Raw genomic sequence first — 21050 nt, forward strand, 5'->3', positions numbered from 1 at the left:
TATTTAGTTTAAGAATTTTTTTTTCTGTTTCAGTCTAATCCCAAAGCTGCTTTTTCAAGAGGCAACTGGACTTTCTTGTTTTTCTTTGAAGACATTTCACTTCTCATCCAATCAGCTTCTTCAGCTCTGACTGGATGGTGGGCAGTGGAAGGTTTTATACTCCTTGCAGTCATCTGGTCATTTGCATTCTTTTAGAGAGTTGTTGAGGCTGCTTGGAGGTTTTTCTGTGACCTCAGGGTCACCTGAGTGGTGCTCCTGGTTCCTGTAGTCTGCAATTTTCCCCCTGGAAATCCATTCCTACTCCCACGCCATTCAAAGGGTGTTCATTCCAAATTGTATAGCTAAAAGTCTGTACAGATTCTCAGTCATCCAAGTCACAGTTGTCCCAAAGGTGCTTTTTCAGGAGGCAACTGGACTTTCTGGGTTTTGAAGACATTTCGCTTCTCATCCAAAGAAGCTTTTTCAACTGAAGTAGCTTCTTGGATGAGAAGTGAAACTTCTTCAAAGAAAAACCAGAAAGAAGCTCCATAGATGTTTCATTCTAAAAATAAAACAATAATGGTAGTCATATTTTTAGTATTTTTTTCTATCTCTATTTTTCCATTTTTATTGTAATTTAAAATTTTTTTATATATCATATTATTTTAAATACTGTATTTCAATGCAATCATATTTATAAAATATATTTAAAAATTATGGAAATTCCATTATTTTGAAAGCTTAAGGAATTGAAAATAAGAAAGAAAAAAGTGAGAATTTTATCAATATTAATATCATTTTAGGATGTCAATATTGGAAGCATAGAATTACTTAATTTTTCATCCAAAATTGAGTATCACATGAAAAAGGATCACTGATCATATCAAAAGTAGTAGTTATGTGACAATAGTTTCAGTCTGAAATTAATTGCTGAATGTTAAGATCTGCAATGTTTGTGTATTGATAGAGATGAACCAAATTTACACAAATTAAAATGGATTTAATGCTCTTTGGGCTCAACTGTCTTCCAGGTTCTCCTACTTAGGGCAGTATTTCTCAACTTCAGCATAGGTGGACTGCCAGAATTCCTCAGCTGGCACCTGGGGAATTCTGGGAGTTGAAGTCCTGCTATCTTACATTGGCTCAGATTGAGAAACACCACTTTAGGGCTTTTGCTATAATTTGATTATTTCAAATAATCATGTAAAAGCTTTTCCTGTAAAATCGGGTTTTTTTCCCCTTCAAGGTTGGAGAAGGCTGAACTATTGCAATACAACTAGTCCTCGACTTACAACAGTTCGTTTAGTGACTGTTGGAAATTACAGTGACTGTGACAATTTTTCATGCTTATGGCCACTGCAGCAAAACCCCCCCCCAGTCATATGATTAAAATTTACACGCTTGGCAACTGGCATGTACGATGAATTGCCATGTTCTGGTGTCACGTGATCCCATTTTGCAATCTTCTGACAAGCAAAGTCAATGAGGAAGCCAGATTCTTTAACAACCCTGTTACTAACTTAGCAACTGCAGTGGTTCCCTTACCAAATGTGGCAAAGAAAGTCAAAAAATGAAGCAAAACTCACTTAACAAATTTCTTACATAACAAGATAAACTTTGGGCTCAATTGTGGTCATAAGTTGAGGACTACCTGTACTGGATTTCTAAGGTGGGTGCTGGGATGTTGGGAAACGAGTGGATCTCCTAAGCAAGCCACTCAGTCCACATGCAGAAAAATCTGGGAAGAAACCTTTCAGATCACCCAAACTCCATCTTAATTAGTTTGCTATTGTGATGGGCTGTGAGAATGACCTTGGGAGAGAGCAGGAAGAGGAGCTGAAAAGCAGGTTGTATAACTAATAAAACAATGAAATTGCAAAAGAAAACTGGAGAGGGAGGGTCTATGTGCACTGAAATGGCCTGGCACATAACAGCATCTGCAGGTGGGTGGGGGTAATTGAAGACCCAAATCATTTGTCCCAACATGTATTGTACGTTGGAAAGACTGTGGGAGACAGGAAGAAGAGTCACAGACTAGGCAAGTCAGCTAAGAGATAGTTGAGGCTCACAGAAGGAATTGGGGTGTGTCAAACATCCCAGAAAGGAACCCTCTCTAGTTTCTTGGGAAGGCAAGAAGTGGGGGGGGAGCTGTATATTCAGATTTGCACAATTCTTGTACTGTAACTTTACAATAAAGGTAGTTAGTACTCATGGTTGGTGCTTCCTGTCTGGACCACCGCTCACGGCTGACAGCTACAGATAATTCTTGACTTATTGAGCCCAACATTTCTCTTGCAAAGTGAGACAGTTGTTAAATGAATTTTGTCCCATTTTATCACCTTTCTTGCTACAGTGGTTAAGTGAATACTGCAATTGTTAGATTAGTGACATGGTTGTTAAATGAATTTAGCTTCCCCGTTGAGTTTGCTTGTCAGGAGTTTGCAAAAGGGGACGATATGATCCCGGGACATTGCAGCTGTCATAAATATGAGCCAGTTGCCAAGCACCCGAATTTTGATCACATGATAGTGAGAAAGCTGCTATGGTCATAAGTGTGAAAAGTGGTCATAAGCCATTTTTTTCAACGCTGTTCTAACTTCAAATGGTCATTAAGTGAACGGTTGTAAGTCAAGGACTTACCTGTATAAAGCAGGCATGGAAATTCAATATGCAGTTTCTAATATTCTGTAGATCCCAAAACCAGCATTCAAGATACCTTCCTAAAATCGGTGTCATTCTTTTCTCATAATTTCAGCTTGACCCTCTTTTTCCACCCTTAGAGTTTACTTTGCCTTCTGGTTTTTTCCCCCCCAACCTCCCCAGAGCTTCCCTCTTAACTCCTTTCATTATCCTCCCCCCACCACTCGGCCTGTTTCGGGTGCAAGCAACTAAGGGAGCGCAGCATTTGATCGCCACGTGGGGAGGCCCCCCAGTTCCACGTATCAAATGGCTGGGGATGAAAACGCTGTAACTCCACACCAGCAACTGGATCCTTCACCTCCCTTCTGCTTCGGCCCTTCAGGCCCTTCGCTGTTGGGGGAGGCTTTCTCGTGAAAGCAATCTTTGGATATCCCCTTACAGAACCTGTTTGTCTTCCTGGCCCTGCTGCAAAACAAAGCTGTTTTTGAATGGAAAACAAGAGGAAAGTTCTTCCCTTGAAATGGATTTGAAAGGCAGCCGCCTGTTTTGTCCTGTTTAAAATTCAGCAGCGAATTTGTGAAAAGCACACCAGCCCCTTTTTCTGTGTTGCTTCTGCAAATCTTTAATAATCCATAAAAGCTGAAGGTTATAGGGGCCCTTCCCCTCATGAATTTCATGGCTGGATTTATTAGTTCACTTCCAATGAGCTAGGCAGGTAGCTTATTTACAACTATTCATTTAGTGACCGTTTTAAGTTACAATGCACTAAAAATGTGATAACCAGTTCTCACACTTACAGCCGTTATAAGCATCCCCACCAAATCCACCGCCCTCAGCAGCCAGCCTGTCTTTAGGATGGTTGCAGAAGTCATTTGTGACCTCCCCAGCTGGCTTCTGATGAGCAAGGTCAAAGGAAGGAGTTAGTCTCACTTAATGATGTGATTCATTTAAGCACTGCAGTGATAAGCTTTACAATCCTGGCACAAAAAATAAGATTGGGTGCAACTCACTTAACAGCCACCTGAAATTCTGGTCGCAAGTGGAGTCATAAGTCAAAGACTACCTGTACAATGACTGAAAATGGTTGGCAGGGGTTCCTGCCCATTGGAATCAGGAAATATGTAGAAGGAAGCACTAAAACAGGCCCTGCATAGTTTGGAGTGGGTGGTAGAATAGCCTAGCCTAGCCTAGCCTAGCCTAGCCTAGCATAGAATAACAGAATTGGAAGGGACCTTGGAGGTCTTCTAGTCCATCCCCCTGCTCAAGCAGGAGACCCGATACCATTTCAGACAGGTGGCTTTCCAGTCTCTTCTTAAAAACCTCCAGTGATGGAGCACCACAGCTTTTGAAGACAAACCGCTCCAGTAATAAAATGCCAAACCAATTGGTGTTTTTGGATCCAGAGACAATAAAGATACCAGACTCCACCATTTAAGACAAACCTCTTCTTGAAAGCCTCCACTGATGGAGCACCTACAACCTCTGAAGGCAAGATGTTCCACTAATTAATTGTCCTCACTGTTAGGAAAATTATCCTTAGTTCTAGGTTGCTTCTCTCCTTGATTAGTTTCCATCCATTGTTTCTTGTCTTGCCTTCTGGTGCTTTAGAAAATAGTTTGACCTCTTCGTCTTTATGGCAGCCCCTCAAATACTGAAACACTGCTCTCTCATGCCACCCCTAGTCTTTCTTTTCACTAGAATAGACATGCCTAATGTCTGGTTGGGATAGGAAGGTCTATCTCACTTCAGAAAACCCCAAATAAAAGAATAGAATACTCACAGGTTCTCTCCACACTGCTCCCAGATGTGATGAGTACAAATTGGCATTTGCACCTTTGTCCCAAGTACAGCCCCAGTTTTAAGAAATGGGAATGGCTCCCATTTTCTCCTGTGGAAAATGGAATCACTGAATTGAAGGAACTGTTTCAGGGAATGCAGTACAGGCAGTCCTCAACTTACGACCACAATTGACCCCAAAATTTATGTTGCTAAGCAAGACAGCTTTTAAATGAGTTTTGCCCCATTTTATGACCTATCTTGCCACATTCAATGAATCCCTGCTGTAGTTAAGTTAGTTACACAGTTGTTAAGTGAACCTGGTTTTCCTGTTGACTTACTTGTTAGTAGGTGACACGAGGAGATCACATGACCCCAGGACACTGCAACTCATTAATACATGCCAATTGCCAAGCGTCTGAATTTTGGTCACGTGACTATGAGAATGCTGCGACATAAGTGTGAAAACCTTGTCATCATAAGTCTCTTTTTTCAGTGCCTGTCATGCCCCTGTTGGAATCTGATTGGGGGGGGGTGAGCAGCTGACAGGGAGTGGGAGTGTGGCTTCGGTGGCTGTGGAAGAAACTGGGGAAGGGCATAGTCCAGTTAGGCCTTCAGAGGAAGACCCAGGCCCACCCCTTCCTCATCCTAGGGCAAGCAGGGAGGAGCGGAGAAGGGAGCGACATAGGTTACAGGGAAGAAAAAGGCCCTGATTCCCTTCATTAGCTGCAGCTGGGGAAACAGGATAAAGAGGGTGTTTGTGCACAGAATGGAAGCAAAGCGTGCATTGTCTTTGTCAAGTCCTATCTGGGTTCTGGCATCCTCCCAACTGTGTGAGTTTCGTTATTCTTTGAAGTCTGCAATTCCTTATCCTGCCCTGTCTTGTTAATTGCTGCAGCATGGTTTGTGTTGGTTTTTATTTATAATCTATATGTACTTTGGGTTCGGACTGAATTTCTTCCCTTTAAAACTATTCTTGGGAGAGTTTTTTCTCCAGCCAATGATAACTGGACATCGGGGGCCAAGTTGAAGGGACTTTATCTACTTTTGTGACTTTGTGGCTTTTGTACCATGCCCCAGGTCATCACAGTGCCACTGCAACTTCAAATGGTCACTAAATGAATGACTGTAAATCAAGGACTACTTGTATAGATAAATCTCTTGTCACCAGATTCTGGGAAATGGTCTTTTTTAGCCACAGACCTTGCAAGTGTCTTCTTCTGCTGCTACAGAAGATCTCCATCTTGGAGAACCAGCATTCCATCTGATTATTCTAGTTTTGTTCCTGCCAACTATAATTCCTGGCCTTGAGATTTTGATGGGTTTGTGTTTGGATGTGTTTAATGGCTTTTACCAAGGAGGGAAGGTCCCAATATTTTTAACATGTAGAATTCCTGACAAAACACAGAAAAACAGATGCTTTACAGACCATCAAACATCCTTTGCAGGCTAAAACATCTTGTGCTAAACAGGCCCTCAGAAACTTTTAATACAGGTAGTCCTCAACTTACAACTGTTCATTTAGTGACCATTCAAAATTACAACATCAACGAAAAAAGGGACTTATGAACATTTTTCATCACTTACGAATATTGCAGCATCCCCATGGTCATGTGATCAGAATTCAGACTCTTGGCAACTGGGTCGTATTTATGATGGCTGAAATGTCCTGGGGTCATGCAATCACCTTTTGCGACCTTGTGACAAGCAAAGTCTATGAGAAAGTAAAATTCACTTAACAACCGTGTTACTAACTTAACGACTACACTAATTCACTTAACAACTATGGCAAGGAAGGTCTTAAAATGAGGCAAAAATCACTTAACAAATGTCTTGCTTAGCAACAGAAATGTTGGGCTCAATTGTGGTTGTAAGTCAAGGATTCCCTGTATGTCTTGCCTTGAAAATCCTCTTCATCTCATGAAATGATGGAAGCTAATCCCTCAATTTAAATTTATCCATTTATTCTTCATTTCAGCCTACTGCAACCTGGATCCCTATCCCGATATATATCTGTATGTGAAATCTATATTGAGATATTATTGCATGATAAAATATTAAATTAGCCAGCATTCAAAAGCAGCTCTAATGAAAGATGATAGCAATATAGTCCAATAGCCATTAAGGACAATCTGATAGTCTGATGGTGCTTAATTGAAGTGTGTTAATTTTCATATTTAAATATCATTATGATAAAATATAGCTAAGCTGCCAAGATTATAGTTTGTAGTAAAATGAGCAACTGAAATTACAAGAGGAAAAAAGGAAAAGCATATGAGAACTCAGTAGGATATATTTTTCAAAAAATATATTTGAAACTGTATGGATAGACTATAAAAAGACCAACCATTTTGTTTCATTAATTTGTTAAAATTTTTTTACAGCTAGTCCTTGAAGTATGACCACAATTGAGGCTAAAATTTCTGTTGTTAAGTGAGAATTTTACCCCATTTTATGACATTTCTTGCCATAGTTAAGTGAATCACTGCAGTTAAGTGAGCAACACAGTTGTTAAGTGTTAAGTGTTAAGTGTTAAGTGTTAAGCTTCTCCATTGATTTTGTGAGAAGGCTGCAAAATATGATCACATGACCCCGGGATATTGCAACTGTCATAAAAATGAGTCAGTTGCCAAGCATCTGAATTTTGATCATGTGACCATGGGGATGCTACAATAGTTGTGTGAGAAAGGGTCATGTCACTTTTTCAGTGCCGTCATAACTTTGACTAGCCACTAAATGAACTCTTGTAAATTGTGGACTACCTACATAATGCTCTCAGTGTACATAAAACAAAAGACACATTCGTCAAGAGTCAAGAATCATAAGTTACAACATTTAATAATAGTCATAGGGTACAATAAGCAATCAAATCATACTAGGAAACAGTCAATAAAAATTGTTAGGCTACAAGCAACAAGGTTACAATCATACAGTCATAAGTTGGAGGAGATGGGTGAAAGGAAGGGTGGGATGATTAATAGTAATAGTAATGCAGACTTAGTAAATAGTTTGACAATGTTGAGGGAATTATTTGTTTAGCAGAGTGATGGCGTTCAGGAAAAAAAACTCTTATTGTGTCTAGGATTATAAATAATAAAGCAATAATGACTGAAAACCAAGAAAAGTCACAAATACCATAGCAGGCAATACCTAATTAAGGGGGAATAAAGAGCTTTCTCAAAAAGTTTTTAAATATTTTCTTTGTTCCAAAAGTAATGACAATCTATGATTAAGGGAAAGTGTTTGTATCAAAAAAGTGATTCTGGGTATGTCCTGTTCATGGATTTTTTGGCGGTGATACATACATTATAACAGTGACATAAATGTGTGTATACATTCTGTAGATTTTTTGTGAATTTCTTGGTAGACGTTCTCTATGCACTGCCTGCTGAAAGGTAGTTGCTTTAGCTTTATATTCTTTTTATTGAGTAGTTATGCAAAGCAGCATTGCATTTTAGCTTGTCCTTTGAAAATAAAAAGAAACTGAGTGCATTTAGCTAAAATATTTTCTTGTCCAGCCTACATGACTTGATGACCACATAAGCCCATCACATTCTGGCACCATCTTGATATGTTACATGCATCCATTGCATATAAACAAGAGGTAGGGAGAGCTTCATTGTCCAGCTGTGGCTGCCTTTTTTTGACTGTCCCTGAAGATGCTGAGACTCTGGAAAGAGTGCAGAGAAGGCAACAATGAGGATTAGGGGACTTGAGGCTAAAATATGAAGAACGGTTGCAGTGAAAAGAAGGACTAGGGATGACATGATATAGTAATGTTCCAATATTTGAGGGGCTGCCACAAAGATGAGGGGATCAACCTTTTTAACTTAATGTCCTTTTTCTGTGGCATTTTCTGTAGCTCTTTTTCAAGTCCTTTATACTTATCCTCTAAAGCAAGAGAAGAACCAATGGATAGAAACTAATCAAGGAGAGAAGCAACCTAGAACTAAGCAGAAATTTCCTGACAGTGGAACGGTTTACCTCCAGACATTGTGGGGGCTCCATCACTGGAGGCTTTTAAGAGATTGGATAGCCATTTGTCTGGAAAAATAGAGGCTCTCCTGCTGGGGCAGGAGGTTGGACTAGAAGGCCTCCAAGGTCCCTTCCAACTCTGTTATTCTGTGCTCCTGGCTGGGACAATTTCTAGATTTCCCAGCTAAGTGATAAGGAATGGGTAGTTCCTGCAAAATATTTGGAGAACATTGATTGGGGAAGATTATTGTATTGTAATGTCTCAGGAGATTCTCAGTCATCCAGGTCATGGTTGTCTCAAAGATGCTTTTCAAAAGGCAACTGGACTTTTTTGGTTTTGTCTTTGAAAATGATTCCTTTGTCATCCAAGAAGAACCAAACTAAAGAAGCTTCTTGAATGAGAAAGCAAGATGTTTTCAAGCAAAAGAGCAAGAAAATCCAATTGCCTTTTGAAAAACAACTTTAGGACTGCATTGGAATACATGATGTAAGCCAAAAATACTCTATAACTAACTTGAGATCTTCAAGCTAACAGTAACGTAACTAGAATTGGACAATTGAACTCCTAAAACAATGGTTGAAAAACTCCCAATGTGACTGAGACAGCTTAACTTTCAGACTCAAAATTTGTAGAGTTGTATCATTTTGGTTTAATCCCTTTCAGGGTGAAATTGGCTGAAATTTAGTGCACATATCACTTTATGCATCCTTTTTGTTTGCTGGTTGATCAGTATAAATCCACTTTTTAAGTGTTAAGTAGTATCAATTTATTCAAAGTTCTCTTTGAAAAAAAAATAGGTAGAAAGTTGATTTTTGCTAACTGAAATAGTTGGCTCCTGCTGCTGCCTGCTCCAGAGATGGAAACATTTATTTATTTTTTAAATTATTTGGGCGTTTTGTTGAGGCCTTGTATAGACCTCACTGATTTTTTAATCTCACTCCTGGTAGTTTGCAGTGGTTTAAATTTTTTTTCCCCCAGCCTTACCTGAAAATACCAGAGATTGAATCTAGGGTCCACTGCAGAAAAAGCACATTATGCACTGTATGCTACAAATATTCCAGCAATTCTAGCTGTGTGCATTAAGAGACATGAGATAATCATGCTGCAATTCCATTTTGGAATGCTTGAGATGAAATCAGGTGGACACACTGAATTTCAACATATCCAACAATCACCATCTTAGCTAGCCCCCACCTCATACACAAAATGAAATAAAAACAGAGTGTGGAGATTCTAGTCATCGATGTCATGGTTGTCCCAAAGATGGTTTTTCAAAAGGCAACTTGGACTTTCTTTGTTTTTCCTTGAAGACATTTCGCTTCTCATCCAAGAAGCTTCTTCAGTTCTGAATCAAGCAAATGTGTAGACCAGTGTTTCCCAGCCTTAGCCATTTTAAGATGTGTCGACTTCATCTCCCAGAATTCCTCAAATACCATTGGTCCCTATCATGTCAGATGCACAGTGCAGGTGAAGTCACTTTGCCTCTGAGTTTGTCCATTCACTCCTATAAATTTCAAAGGCTGCAGAGGTTTCTTTTAATGCTCTTAGGCTGAGTGGCAGGCTGAGTTTTATTTCTAAATATTTCTATTTAGCATTCATCCCAATAAAAGAAATTAAGTTGAAAGTTACCATGCTACAAAGCAAATCATCATGTTTTATTTTGAAGACTTCTGGATCCCCAGGTAGAAGTCTTGCTGGAAAGGAAAAATGATAGAGGCCCATAGCCTAGATCAGGAGAGTCCAACCTTGGTAACTTTAAGACTTGTGGACTTCAACTCCCAGAATTCCCCAGCCAGCATGAATTCTGGGAGTTGAAGTCCACATATCTTAAAATGGCTAAGATTAGGAAACATTGGTCTAGCACAGTGGTCGCCAACCAGTGGGCTGGGGACCACTGGTGGTCCGCAAGAAAATTTTGATAGTCCGCAGAGAAATGGCACCCCCACATGGCCCGCAGGAACACAAGGCTTGCATCGCTTGCATTGCGAACAACATGAGGCAGTGAGGGGAGGGGGGAAAGGGCGTAGAGGGGGAACTTGCCCCACTCGCCTGGCCTGGCCTGGCCACCAGGCTGCTTCTTTCTGCTTCTTTCTTCTTCTGGTTTTGGCTACACACAAGGAAAGCAGCAAGTCTTTCTTTCTCTCCCCCAAACTCCACCAGAAATGAGTCTTTGGGACCCTGCAAGGCCTCCTGCTCCAAGAGGCTGTGCTGGCGCGACAAGTCTCACAAAGACTCATTTCTGGCGGAGTTTGGGGGAGAGAAAGAAAGACTTCTGCTTCAGCTGCTTTCCTTGCATGAAGCCAAAAGTCTGTCCCCCCCCCCCGCAAGAATGGAGCTGGAGACAGTAAAGGATAATCGATCAGTAGGAATACAGGGTGGGGAATTTCCCTGCAGACTTTGCAGACAGAGACCTTGGGAAAATCCCCCCAAAAGTCTGCAGGAAAATCACCCACCCTGTTTTCTTACCAATCATTCTTTATTTGGAATCGCAGAATACCATCTCTCTCTCTCCCCTCCCTGAGAATGGAGCTGAAAAGCAGGTTAGGAATGTGGCTCCCTTGGAGGGTGTGTGTGTGTGTGTGTGTGTGTGTGTGTGTGTGTGTGTGTGTGTGTGTGTGTGTGTGTGTGTGTGTGTGTGTGTGTGTGTAAGAGAGAGAGAGAGAGAGATCCGATCTAACCTCGGAGAGCTGGCGGTGATGTTCTCTCTTAGATCGGATCTCTCTCTCTCTCTCTCTCTCTCTCTCTCTCTCTCTCTCTCTCTCTCTCTCTCTCTCTCTCTCTCTCTCCCTCCTCCTCCTCCCTCTCTCTCTCTCTCTCTCTCTCCCTCCCTCCCTCTCTCTCTCTCTCTCTCTCCCACCCACTAACATCAGCAAGCCACCGTCAGTCAAAATACATATTAGTGGTCAGCGGGATTTAAAATTGAGAGTTTGGTGGTCCCTGAGGTCCAAAAAGTTGACGACTCTTGGTCTAGCAGCATTCCTAAATATGTTGATTTTTATTAATTTTAGGTCTGAGAGCTGACAAAAGGAGCAAAGAGAACTGTAAGCTTTTAAACCAACTCCATTTGTAACTGGCTGACAAACTGTACTCAACGAGTAGTCCTTAATGGAGGGAAGTAAGCAGTGGGGTACCACAAGTTTCTGTTCTGGGCCCAGATTCTTCAATAGCTTCATATTTATGACTTAGATGAGGGAATAGATACCAAATAAATACCAAAAATAAATACCAAATTTGCGGATGATACTAAACTGGCAGGAACACCTTAGATGATAGTCTCAAGATCCAGATGGATCTTGACAGACTTGAACTCTGGGCCCTATCTAACAAAATGAAATGCAATGTAGAGAAAAGTAAAGTCTTACACTTAGGCAAGAAAAACCAAAAGGACACATAGACTGGGTGAAACCCGGCTTAATAGCAGTAACTGTGAGAGGGATCTTGGAGTCTTAGTGGACAACCAGCTAAATATGAACCAACAGTGTGTAGCGGCAGCCAAAAAACCCAATGCAAGTTGCATTAACAGGGATACAATCAAGATCAAGTAAGGTACTAATACCACTCCATAAACCCTTATTAAGACTATACCTAGAGTACTGCATCTGTTTTGTTCACCACACTATAAAAAAGATGTTGAGACTCTAGAAAAAGTGCAGAGAAGTGCAACCAAGATGATTAGGGGACTGGAGGCTAAAATATACAATGAACTGTTGCAGGAACTGGACATGGCTAGTCTAATGAAGAGAAGGACCAGGGGAAACATGATAACAGTATTCCAGTGTTTGAGTGGCTGCCACGGAGAGGAGGGGGTCAAGCTGTTTTCCAAGGTACCTGAAGGCCAGACAAGGAATAATGGATGGAAACTGAACAAGGGGAGATTCAATCTGGAAATAAGGAGAAATTTTCTGACAGTGAGAACAATCAACCAATGCAACAACTTGCCTTCAGAAGATGTGGGAGCTTCATCACTTGAGACTTTCAAGAAGAGATTGGACTGCCATTGTCAGAAATGGTGCAGGGTTTGCTTAGGCAGGGGGTTGGACTAGATGACCTACAAGGTTTTTTCCAACTCTGTTAATCTGTATCTGTATCATTTCTGTCTCCTGGGCCTGGGACTAGCCAACATTTCTATTTATACATGAACAGCTGTTGGGAATGAGCAGAACTGGGGCGTTCCATCTGTGGTTATCTGTTTTTACAGGTTTCCTTATCAAGTCATTTGCAGTAGACAAAGGTTGTACATGCAAACTAGACCAAGGATCAGTTCAGATGGAAGATTGCACCAGGTTTTTTTTTTTTTTTTGGAGAGCTGGGCTAGAGTTTTATTATTCCGTTATCAGGAGGAGCTGCTGACTGTGGCCGGGTTGTCACGACAACCAGCCCTGATGCAAAGCTGTTCTGAAAAAGTCTGAACCTCCAGCGTCTAACCAGCCCCTTAAGCTCTCAGCAGATGCTCAGCTCCCATCCAGCCAATCACAACTGAGCTGGGAAACCATGACATCATAGTCCACAGCCAGTCCAAAACTTGACTGTTGAGTTTTCTGTGCTATTCCTGCTCCCTTTTTTTAAAATACACCCTCTGTGGTAAAGCATCTTTATCCTTGTGAAGCAAAGAAAGCAAAAAATAAAAAGACTTCAAAAGAAGCCCTCCCTCAAAATAACAGCCTCTCAGGATTGCTGGTCTGATCCTTTGCATGGCTGGTAGGTTGAAATGGTGATCATTATCACAGACGGCAGGAAAAAACAGTGAAATCTTTTTTCTTGAAGTAACTGGGATCTTGCTAAGATTTCTCAGCAACCCCAATGGGTTTCAAGAAGGAACATGAATGCTTCTTTTTATGCACTCAGAAATATTCTCCCCATTTAGCCTTGAAGGGGCTTGCAATATGCTTATGTGTTTGCAGTAGACATCAGACAAAACAAGAACAGTAACAGTAGCTTCTAACCTCATTTGGATTCACAATTTTCTCGGCTCTCTAGGTGGATGGCTGGGTTTGCTTCCCTCCCCCAAAGCAAGATTGGAACAAAGAAATGGGCAGGGCAGGATCAGAATAATAGAATAACAGATTTGGAAGGGACTAGTCCAATCTCTTGCTCTATTCTGTCCAATCTCTTAAAAACCTCCAGTGATGAAGTACTCACAACTTCTGAAGGCAAGCCATTCCACTGGTTGATTGTTCTCACTGACAGGACATTTCTTCTTACCTCTAGCTTGCTTCTATCCTTGATTAATATCCACCCATTGCTTCTTATTCTGCCTTCAAGTGCTTTGGAGAATAGGTTAATTCATTTTGTTGATATATAATGTAATCCTGTCCCATTTTGTATAGTTAAGGGTCCATTCAAAAGCAATCAGCTTAAATATAAACCTAGTGCCGGTTTTGACACATGCTAAGACTGGTTAGCATGCGCCTTGATTAGGTTTTGTATGTTTTATCATCTTAAATAAACTGATCTCTGTTAGCTAGCTTAGGGTTTCTGTATTGTTGAAAACCAGAAAATAGATGAATAAAGCATGTGGTGCTAATGCAACCTATGAAGTATTTGTCAGACTAGAACTGGAGGAGAACTTAGCGATCTTCAAGTCCAACCCCTGTTCAAGCAGGAGAATCTATACCATTTCAGACAAATGGCTGTCTAGTCTCCTTTTGAAAGCCTGGAGTGATGGAGAACCCACAACTTTTGAAGGCAAACTGTTCCACTGCTTAATTGTTCTCACTGTTAAAAAGTTTCATATTCCTTATACCAAAATAAGAACATTTTGGTGGCAACTATTGAAGTAGCTTTCAGAGTTTCTCAGAGCTGCATGTTGCCCCAAATGGTGAGAATGCTTCTGCCTCTCCCCTCCCTCCCCCTCCCTCCCAACCCCAAGACTGCAGGGGTCTTCCTGAGAAAAGGACATGGGGATCACAGCAGTATCTGGATGATTATTGCCACACACAGAAAACAAACAAAAATAAGCTGGAATAATAAGGAATGTCACACATTCTGAGAAATGATAGCTTTTTTGTAACACTCCCTCACCATTGTCATTTGTTCCCAATGTTTCCAAACATTAAAGAGGCCAGTCTCCTGTAAAATATCTTTTTCACTGCCAACCTAAGAAACAGATGGAGCCAAAATCTGCCCAGTGGAGCTCCTTGGAGTTTTGAGAGCATATAATCAGTGCTCACAAGAAGTTGGATGTGGATGGTGGATTCTGGTGGATGAGGTCAACAGAAATATCAACAGAATAACAGAGCTGGAAGGGATCTTGGAGTCTACTAGTCCTGCTCAGGCAGGAGACCCTATGCCATTTTGGATAAATGATTCTCCAGTCTCCTGGAAAGCCTCCAGTGTTGGAGCACCCACAACTTATGAAGGCAAGCGATTCCATTGGTTGATTGCTTTCACTGTTAGGAAATTTCTCATTAGTTCTAGGATGATTCTCTTCTTGATTAGCTTCCATCCATTGCTTCTTGTTCTGCCTTCAGGTGCTTTTGGAGAATAGGTTGACCTTCTCTTCTTTGTGGCAGACCCTTAGATATTAGAACACTGGTATCATGTCTCCCCTAGTTCTTCTTTTTATTAAACTAGACATACCCAATTCCAGCAACTTTTATATGTTTTAGCCTTCAGTCCCCTAATCATCTTTGTTGCTCTTCTCTGCACTCTTTCTAGTCACAAATGCTTCATTTCCCAGAAGACCAAGTGCTGAGATGTCTCCTCATTAGCCTTCTCTGGCCTTCTACCAACTCCAATTCTTTATGTCTTTTAACTTGGCAGGGGGGCACATTTCTGAGCAAAGCGTTAGCCAACCATCTTTGACAGTAATGATTGTGATACCCGTTTTAACTAATATGAACAAAAGATAGTCTTACTCTATTTTGTTGTGTGCCTGACTTAACTGATATGAACACAAGCCCAGGAAACACCAAAGAAAGTTCCAGAGAGACACTGACATTCATGGACATCTTGGTTCCTATACCTTGTGTAGCTCTATCTCCTGAAGAACATCAGAAGAACTGCTTTGGATCAAGACTGTAAATCTTCCTAGTCTGGAACTTCTCATTTCCAGTATTTGTCAACCAAATAATTTTGGAAGCCAATTGATATTCAGATATAGGCTGCCTTTGTTCTTGGCAGGTGTAGGTTGTCTCCACACTGTATAAAGTCAGTGGAAAATCTGGTGGCTCCATTCATACAACCTTCTAAGATTTATTCCCTTTAACCCTGGTTATTTTGGGAAAGAGAGCACATTGGGCAAACCTAGTCTGTTGGGTTAGATGATATTTAATCCCTTGTGTGAATATGGATTCTTCCAGTTGCTGGTAAACATGTTGTTTGAATATACTTGTCTCCTAGCAGGGAGCATAACTCTGGTTTCTGATTCTTAACATGGTTCCTCAGCTGGCTTGGGTGCTGTAGATATTTGTATATTGTGTGTAGTATTATATTAAAATTTTTAAATATTGCAAGTCAATGCTGTTGACTCCATGGTCTCAAGAGGTTTCAACATAGCAACATAAATCCCTTAATGTCAAAGTTTCAGCATCACCAGAAATGTTCTCCATGGAGAAAGTTAACACTTCTTCAGGTTGCTCTGGAATAAATGCTCCAACTTGGGCTGTCAGTTCTGTATAAGAGAATTTTTATCTGCTTATGTCTGGTGAAGAACAAGACAAATTTGCAGAAATAAAAAAAACAATTTATTCAGATGGTCATGATTCTGCTTTCTTTTCCTCGTTTTTTAAAAAAATATTTTTAAAGTGGACACTGACCATAAAATGCCCCTGGCTGATTGAACAAGGAGATATTGGCTATTCTATCATTGGGTGGAAGAGAGGAATCCTGCAGGCAACCAGGTTTGGCTGGATTCTGGAGATAATCTCATATTCTCTCTTTCAGAGGGAGACAAACTTGACAAACAAAATTCCAAACCACTAGGCAAGACTTTCAAAACCTTGTTTTAAATTTGGACAGGCCAGCTTCAATTTTCCTCAAATGTTCTGGTGAATTGAGTTGCCTATGTCTTTTGCCTTCTGAAATTAGACTCTTTTTGAGAGGGGAAAAATGTTATAGTCCTCTTGAGCACAGAGCAGCACATGCTAGTCCCCCATGATCTGTTTTTGCCTTTTCTTTCTTTCTTTCTTTCTTTCTTTCTTTCTTTCTTTCTTTCTTTCTTTCTTTCTTTCTTTCTTTCTTTCTTTCTTTCTTTCTTTCTTTCTTTCTTTCTTTCTTTCTCTCTCTCTCTCTCTCTCTCTCTCTTTCTTTCTTTCTTTCTTTCTTTCTCTCTTTCTTTTCCTTCCTTCCTTCCTTCCTTCCTTCCTTCCTTCCTTCCTTCCTTCCTTCCTTCCTTCCTGATATTTTTCTTTCCTGGCTCCCTCGCCCCCAATTCTCTTCTAATCTTGGCAGTGCTCCCTCTTTGCTCTTCTTGCTACTGAGGCTTTCTTCGCTTACTGGGGGCAGGGAAGCCTTGTGCTTTATGTAAGGCTCAGTTTCTGACCATCCGACAGCAGTCTGCAGCCAGCTAAGTTGCGTGTGCGGCTGAATTCAAGTTTCTGTCCTGGATCTCCCTCCTTGCAGTTTTGGAAGCTGCCGGTCTTTGAAACATAAGATTTGTCGACTCCAGCTCTGCCAGTGCTATTAGTAGTATTATTATCTGCTTCCCAGCAGCCAATCCGGGCTGTGGAAACCTGATGACAGCATGAGCTAGGGAATAGCAAGGAGGCACTGAAGCATCCCAGCTATTAATGCTGGTTTGGAGGTCAGGAGTGGCTTTTGGGGGAACGAAGACCCTTGGATGGACTAAGCCAGGAACGTGCCTTCCTCCGGTGCCCTCCCACCTCCTTTCTCGTGCATGTCCAGGCAGGGCAGTCATTCCTTGGGGTCTTTTTCTTTCCTGCCGAGAGGTGGATGGTCTGGAAGCATTATGACAGGACACACTGCAGGTAATGTCTCCTCTCCACCCTATTCTCCCCCCCACCCCATTCCCCCTCCTCCCCTTCCCCTTTTCCCACACCTGCTGTCCAAGGCCCCAAGGGTTTTTGCTGGGGTGGCCTGTGTGCTTGACAAAAGAGGAGAGCTGGGAAGGCAGACAATATTCGACATGGGGAGACGGGTAAACACACCTCTGGCAAGGGGGCCTTTCTTCTGCAACATTAGGCTTGGCGTTTCACTCCTTGCCTGGCTTATAATCACAAATGTCATAGCTGAAGTAGCCTTGGTGGCTGCATGACGAGCTAACAATATCAGGCTTTGATCTGGAAGCGGAGGGAGGGAGGGTGGGTGGGTGCCTGGCAGTTTTCTGCCCAGATGTCTGGCCAACATGCCTTTGAATCACACCTGCCTCCAGCTTGTTCCTGGAGGGGAAGGTCCCCCCCACCCCCAATGGAGAGAGAGGGGAGTTCTGGGTTCTGGTTCTGCTCCCAGGTGTGTGACTCATTCCTGCTCCCCAAAGAAGGGAGAATTGTTTTTCTGGCTGCCCTTTGTCCCCAACCTGTGTGCCCTATCTATTATCCACCCGGGAAAGCTGCCTCTGCTGATTGTTTTGCAGAAACAGCTTCTTTCCTTCCATGTCTTCCTTTAGCATCCAGAGGCAGGGCTTTTTCTTCTTGAGGTGGGACTGACTGCAGAGTCAATTGCTGGAAAGAGAAGTAAATCCGGTGGTTGACAGAGAGGAAAGCCAGGGCTAAACACAGCATTGCAAAGCTTGGGTTGGGAGTGTCTCCCCGATCCCTGGACCTGGAGCTCTACGGAGAGGGGCCTGCAATTCCCAGTGGTTTATTCCTGATGTCTCACAAAGAGGCATTCTTTCAGTCCCCATCTGATCTCTTTAAAAGCAAGGTTGTTAATATCACTTGCACAGGGGACTTGGATGTGGTTGGTTTGTTCTAACCACCATTGTTGTATGTGTTTGCTTCTCGGCCTCTTGATAAATGCTAAGAAAGAACATGGTAGCTTCTGTCTTTGCTTGTGATTCTCTGGCAGGTTTGGCCCTTGGTTGCTGCTGGTCTGGGAACTGCCCCAATTATGCTGTTTCTGCCGTGCATTGAGGGATGATCTGGATCAGCGGGTCAAAGACCAGACTTAGTGAGGATAGGAGCCTTGTGTTTATATATGTGTGTTTGTGTATTGGGAGATTCCAAACAGACTGTCTATTCTCATGTTGGGAGAAGGTTCAAGCAAGGGAAGCAGCTGCCAGGATCAGGGAAGGGTAATAGTAAACATTGGGCCCTTGTGAGGACTGGCCTCAAGTGGCCCTCAGTGGCACCTCCTTGATTCAGGCATGATCATACTGTTATTTATTTCTGGATTGCTAGAGGCACAGCTGGTGATAGCAGAGGGGAAGAAACGGGGAATTGGTGGCGGAGGGATGTGAAGGAAGCAGCCAGATGGGAAATATGGACCAGGGGATGCATGAGGTGAGGAAACAGAAAGTTTGGAAAAGAGAAAGAAGAGTGGGCTATGGATGATGGACACTGTGGAGAGGAGGAGGTGGCGGGATCTGCAGAACGTCGCTGAGCAAAATAGTAGAAGTCCCTGCTGGGGATGATGGCTGGGATCATCCAAGACTTGCAGGTGAAGAAAAGATGCTGAAATGTTCTCAGAACAGCAAAGAAGGGTGCTCCTGGATTTTGGTTTAGGGGTGCTTTGTTATGAGAAGGTTTGAAAGGGCTTCTGTAGAAAGGGGTCAGCCATGAAGCCTGGTCAGTCTTCAATTCACCGATCATCAACTGTGCTTCGGTGGTAAGATCTCTGGGGGTGTAGATCCAACTTAATTGCTCTTAGTTATTCTCTTCTTTGGAAGGGAGTAGATAATATGTTGATTCTTCAGAGCCTCTAGCATTGGTGGTGGGTCTTCCCCATCTCTTTTGATGCAATATTCTCTCCTTCAAAACTGAGACACTCAGGAGTAAAATGTTTCTTTGAGTTCCTGCTTTCTTCCTACTGCATTACATTGCAATCTTTGTCTCCTTGTTAATTTTGCTCATTGTAATCAGTGATCTGATAAATGGAATGAACGCGGGAGCTCCCAAATAGTGGAAGAACTCTAAATATTCTCTTTCAAGTGAGAGGCTTAAATAAAGAGGCCTTGAATAAAAGTGATCCATGCCATTATTTCAAAGGCTGAATTGGGCTGGGGACCATAGCAATCTTTCCATCAGGAATGTCCAGCTTTGGTAACTTTAAGACCTATGGACTTCCCCATGGCTGCTGGAGAATTCTGGGAGTTGAGGTCCACAAGTCTTAAAGTTGCTAAGGTTGGATACCCCTCCTTTACATCTTCCTGATATCACTAGAGTGTGCATCTTTGGGTTGTTGGAACTTGGGTATCAAGGCAATTGTTTGATGTTCCAGGAAGAAAATGAACTTTGGTGGAATCCTTTGCTTGGGCCAAAGCATCATTTTTCACTGCATTTGCACAACATAGTAAGGGTGGTAAAAGTGGAGATGGGTACTTGTGATTCAGCTTGATGTGAAAACCTCATTACTGTCTTAGCATGTTGGTTCAAACAGGGCATCAATAAAGTCAGCACATGATTTAATGTTGAGGAATATCAAGTAAAGTGAACATAGCCACTGAGTTTTGTCAAACCATCGGTAGAGTTTAGTTGTGTCAATTCAACCAGATTGGACTTTTTTGCTGAATGAGAAGTTCCAAGCTCATCCTTTCTCCTAGTATTTAGCCATCTCTAATCTTATTTATTAAGTAGTTTCATTTTTTTATAACTTTGTTAGATGCATATCCCACCTTTCTGTGACTCTCAAGGAGTGGGACACAATTTTCTCCTCTTCCCATTTTTTCCACAGTACCAATCCTATGAGATGGATTGGGCTGAGAGAAGAGAACTGGGCCAAAGTGCTCAGGGAACTCTGTAATGAGGGTGGGGGGAGAGAGCTTGGATCTCCCCACATCTGGTGTAACACCTTCTCCACTGTATCACATGGGCTCTTGAGCTGATGGGGGAAGGACTGGCCCAAAGTCATTTAGTGGAGTTCTGGGGCTGGAAATAGAATAAAATGTGGATCAATCACACCTCATCCAGTATCTACATCAATGTTATTCTGAAGTTGAAAAGGAAAGCACTAGTCTAAAGTCTCTGCAGTGCTTCCTTGTGAAGAGAGAATAAAACTGGATCTCTTGAATCAGGGGTGTCAAACTCAATTTCATTGAGGGCCGCATCAGGGCTGTGGTTGATCTTGGGGGGGGCATGGCTGATTGTGTGGGTGTGGCCAACTATGTGGGTGTGGCCAGCTTTATGTGATTCACTGTGGCTGACTGGGTGGGCATGGCCAGTTTGACCACTCCCCAAACTGCTGGTATGTTTCCACTTTGCACAGGGTAGGCCCCTTGCATTTTCCAGGACAGCCCCACAGGCTAGATCTGACCACATTGCAGGCCCGTTCAGGTCTGCGGGCCTTGTGTTTGACACCCCTATCCTGAATTTTGCTCCAATAATTTCATTGCTCTGGCTCTCATTTATGTATTAATCATTGCTAACTTTAGCCCAGTACTTTTCAACCTTGGCAAATTTGCAAGTGGGTGGGCTCCAACACTCAGAAATTCCCAGGATTCTGGGAGTTTAAATCCTTCCTTCTCAGTTAGAAAATCAATCAGTGGAATGACTTGCCTTCAGAAGTTGTGGGTGCTCAATTACTGGAGGTTTTTCAGAACAGATTGGACAACCACTTGTCTGAA

At 42.1% G+C, this 21050-nt stretch overlaps 1 protein-coding gene across 5 annotated transcripts in view; it reads left to right on the forward strand.

The window, feature by feature from the left end:
* PAK3 (p21 (RAC1) activated kinase 3) overlaps positions 1-21050 on the forward strand; it is a 228586-nt gene that overhangs the window by 68442 nt on the left and 139094 nt on the right. For 3 of the 5 annotated variants that reach the window (XM_087971944.1, XM_087971943.1, XM_087971946.1), the window contains exon 1: positions 17041-17298. The exons of 1 other annotated variant lie outside the window; for it this stretch is intronic. The gene's annotated coding sequence lies outside the window, so the exon portion shown is untranslated. Of the gene's footprint in view, positions 1-17040; positions 17299-21050 lie in introns of those variants that run through there. One more of the 5 variants, XM_026678566.2, reaches the window with a different exon arrangement.

Source organism: Notechis scutatus, chromosome 10, assembly GCF_049901735.1.
Source record: "Notechis scutatus isolate UNSWTSFEM ecotype Mainland chromosome 10, rNotScu1.2, whole genome shotgun sequence".
NCBI classification, from domain to species: domain Eukaryota; kingdom Metazoa; phylum Chordata; class Lepidosauria; order Squamata; family Elapidae; genus Notechis; species Notechis scutatus.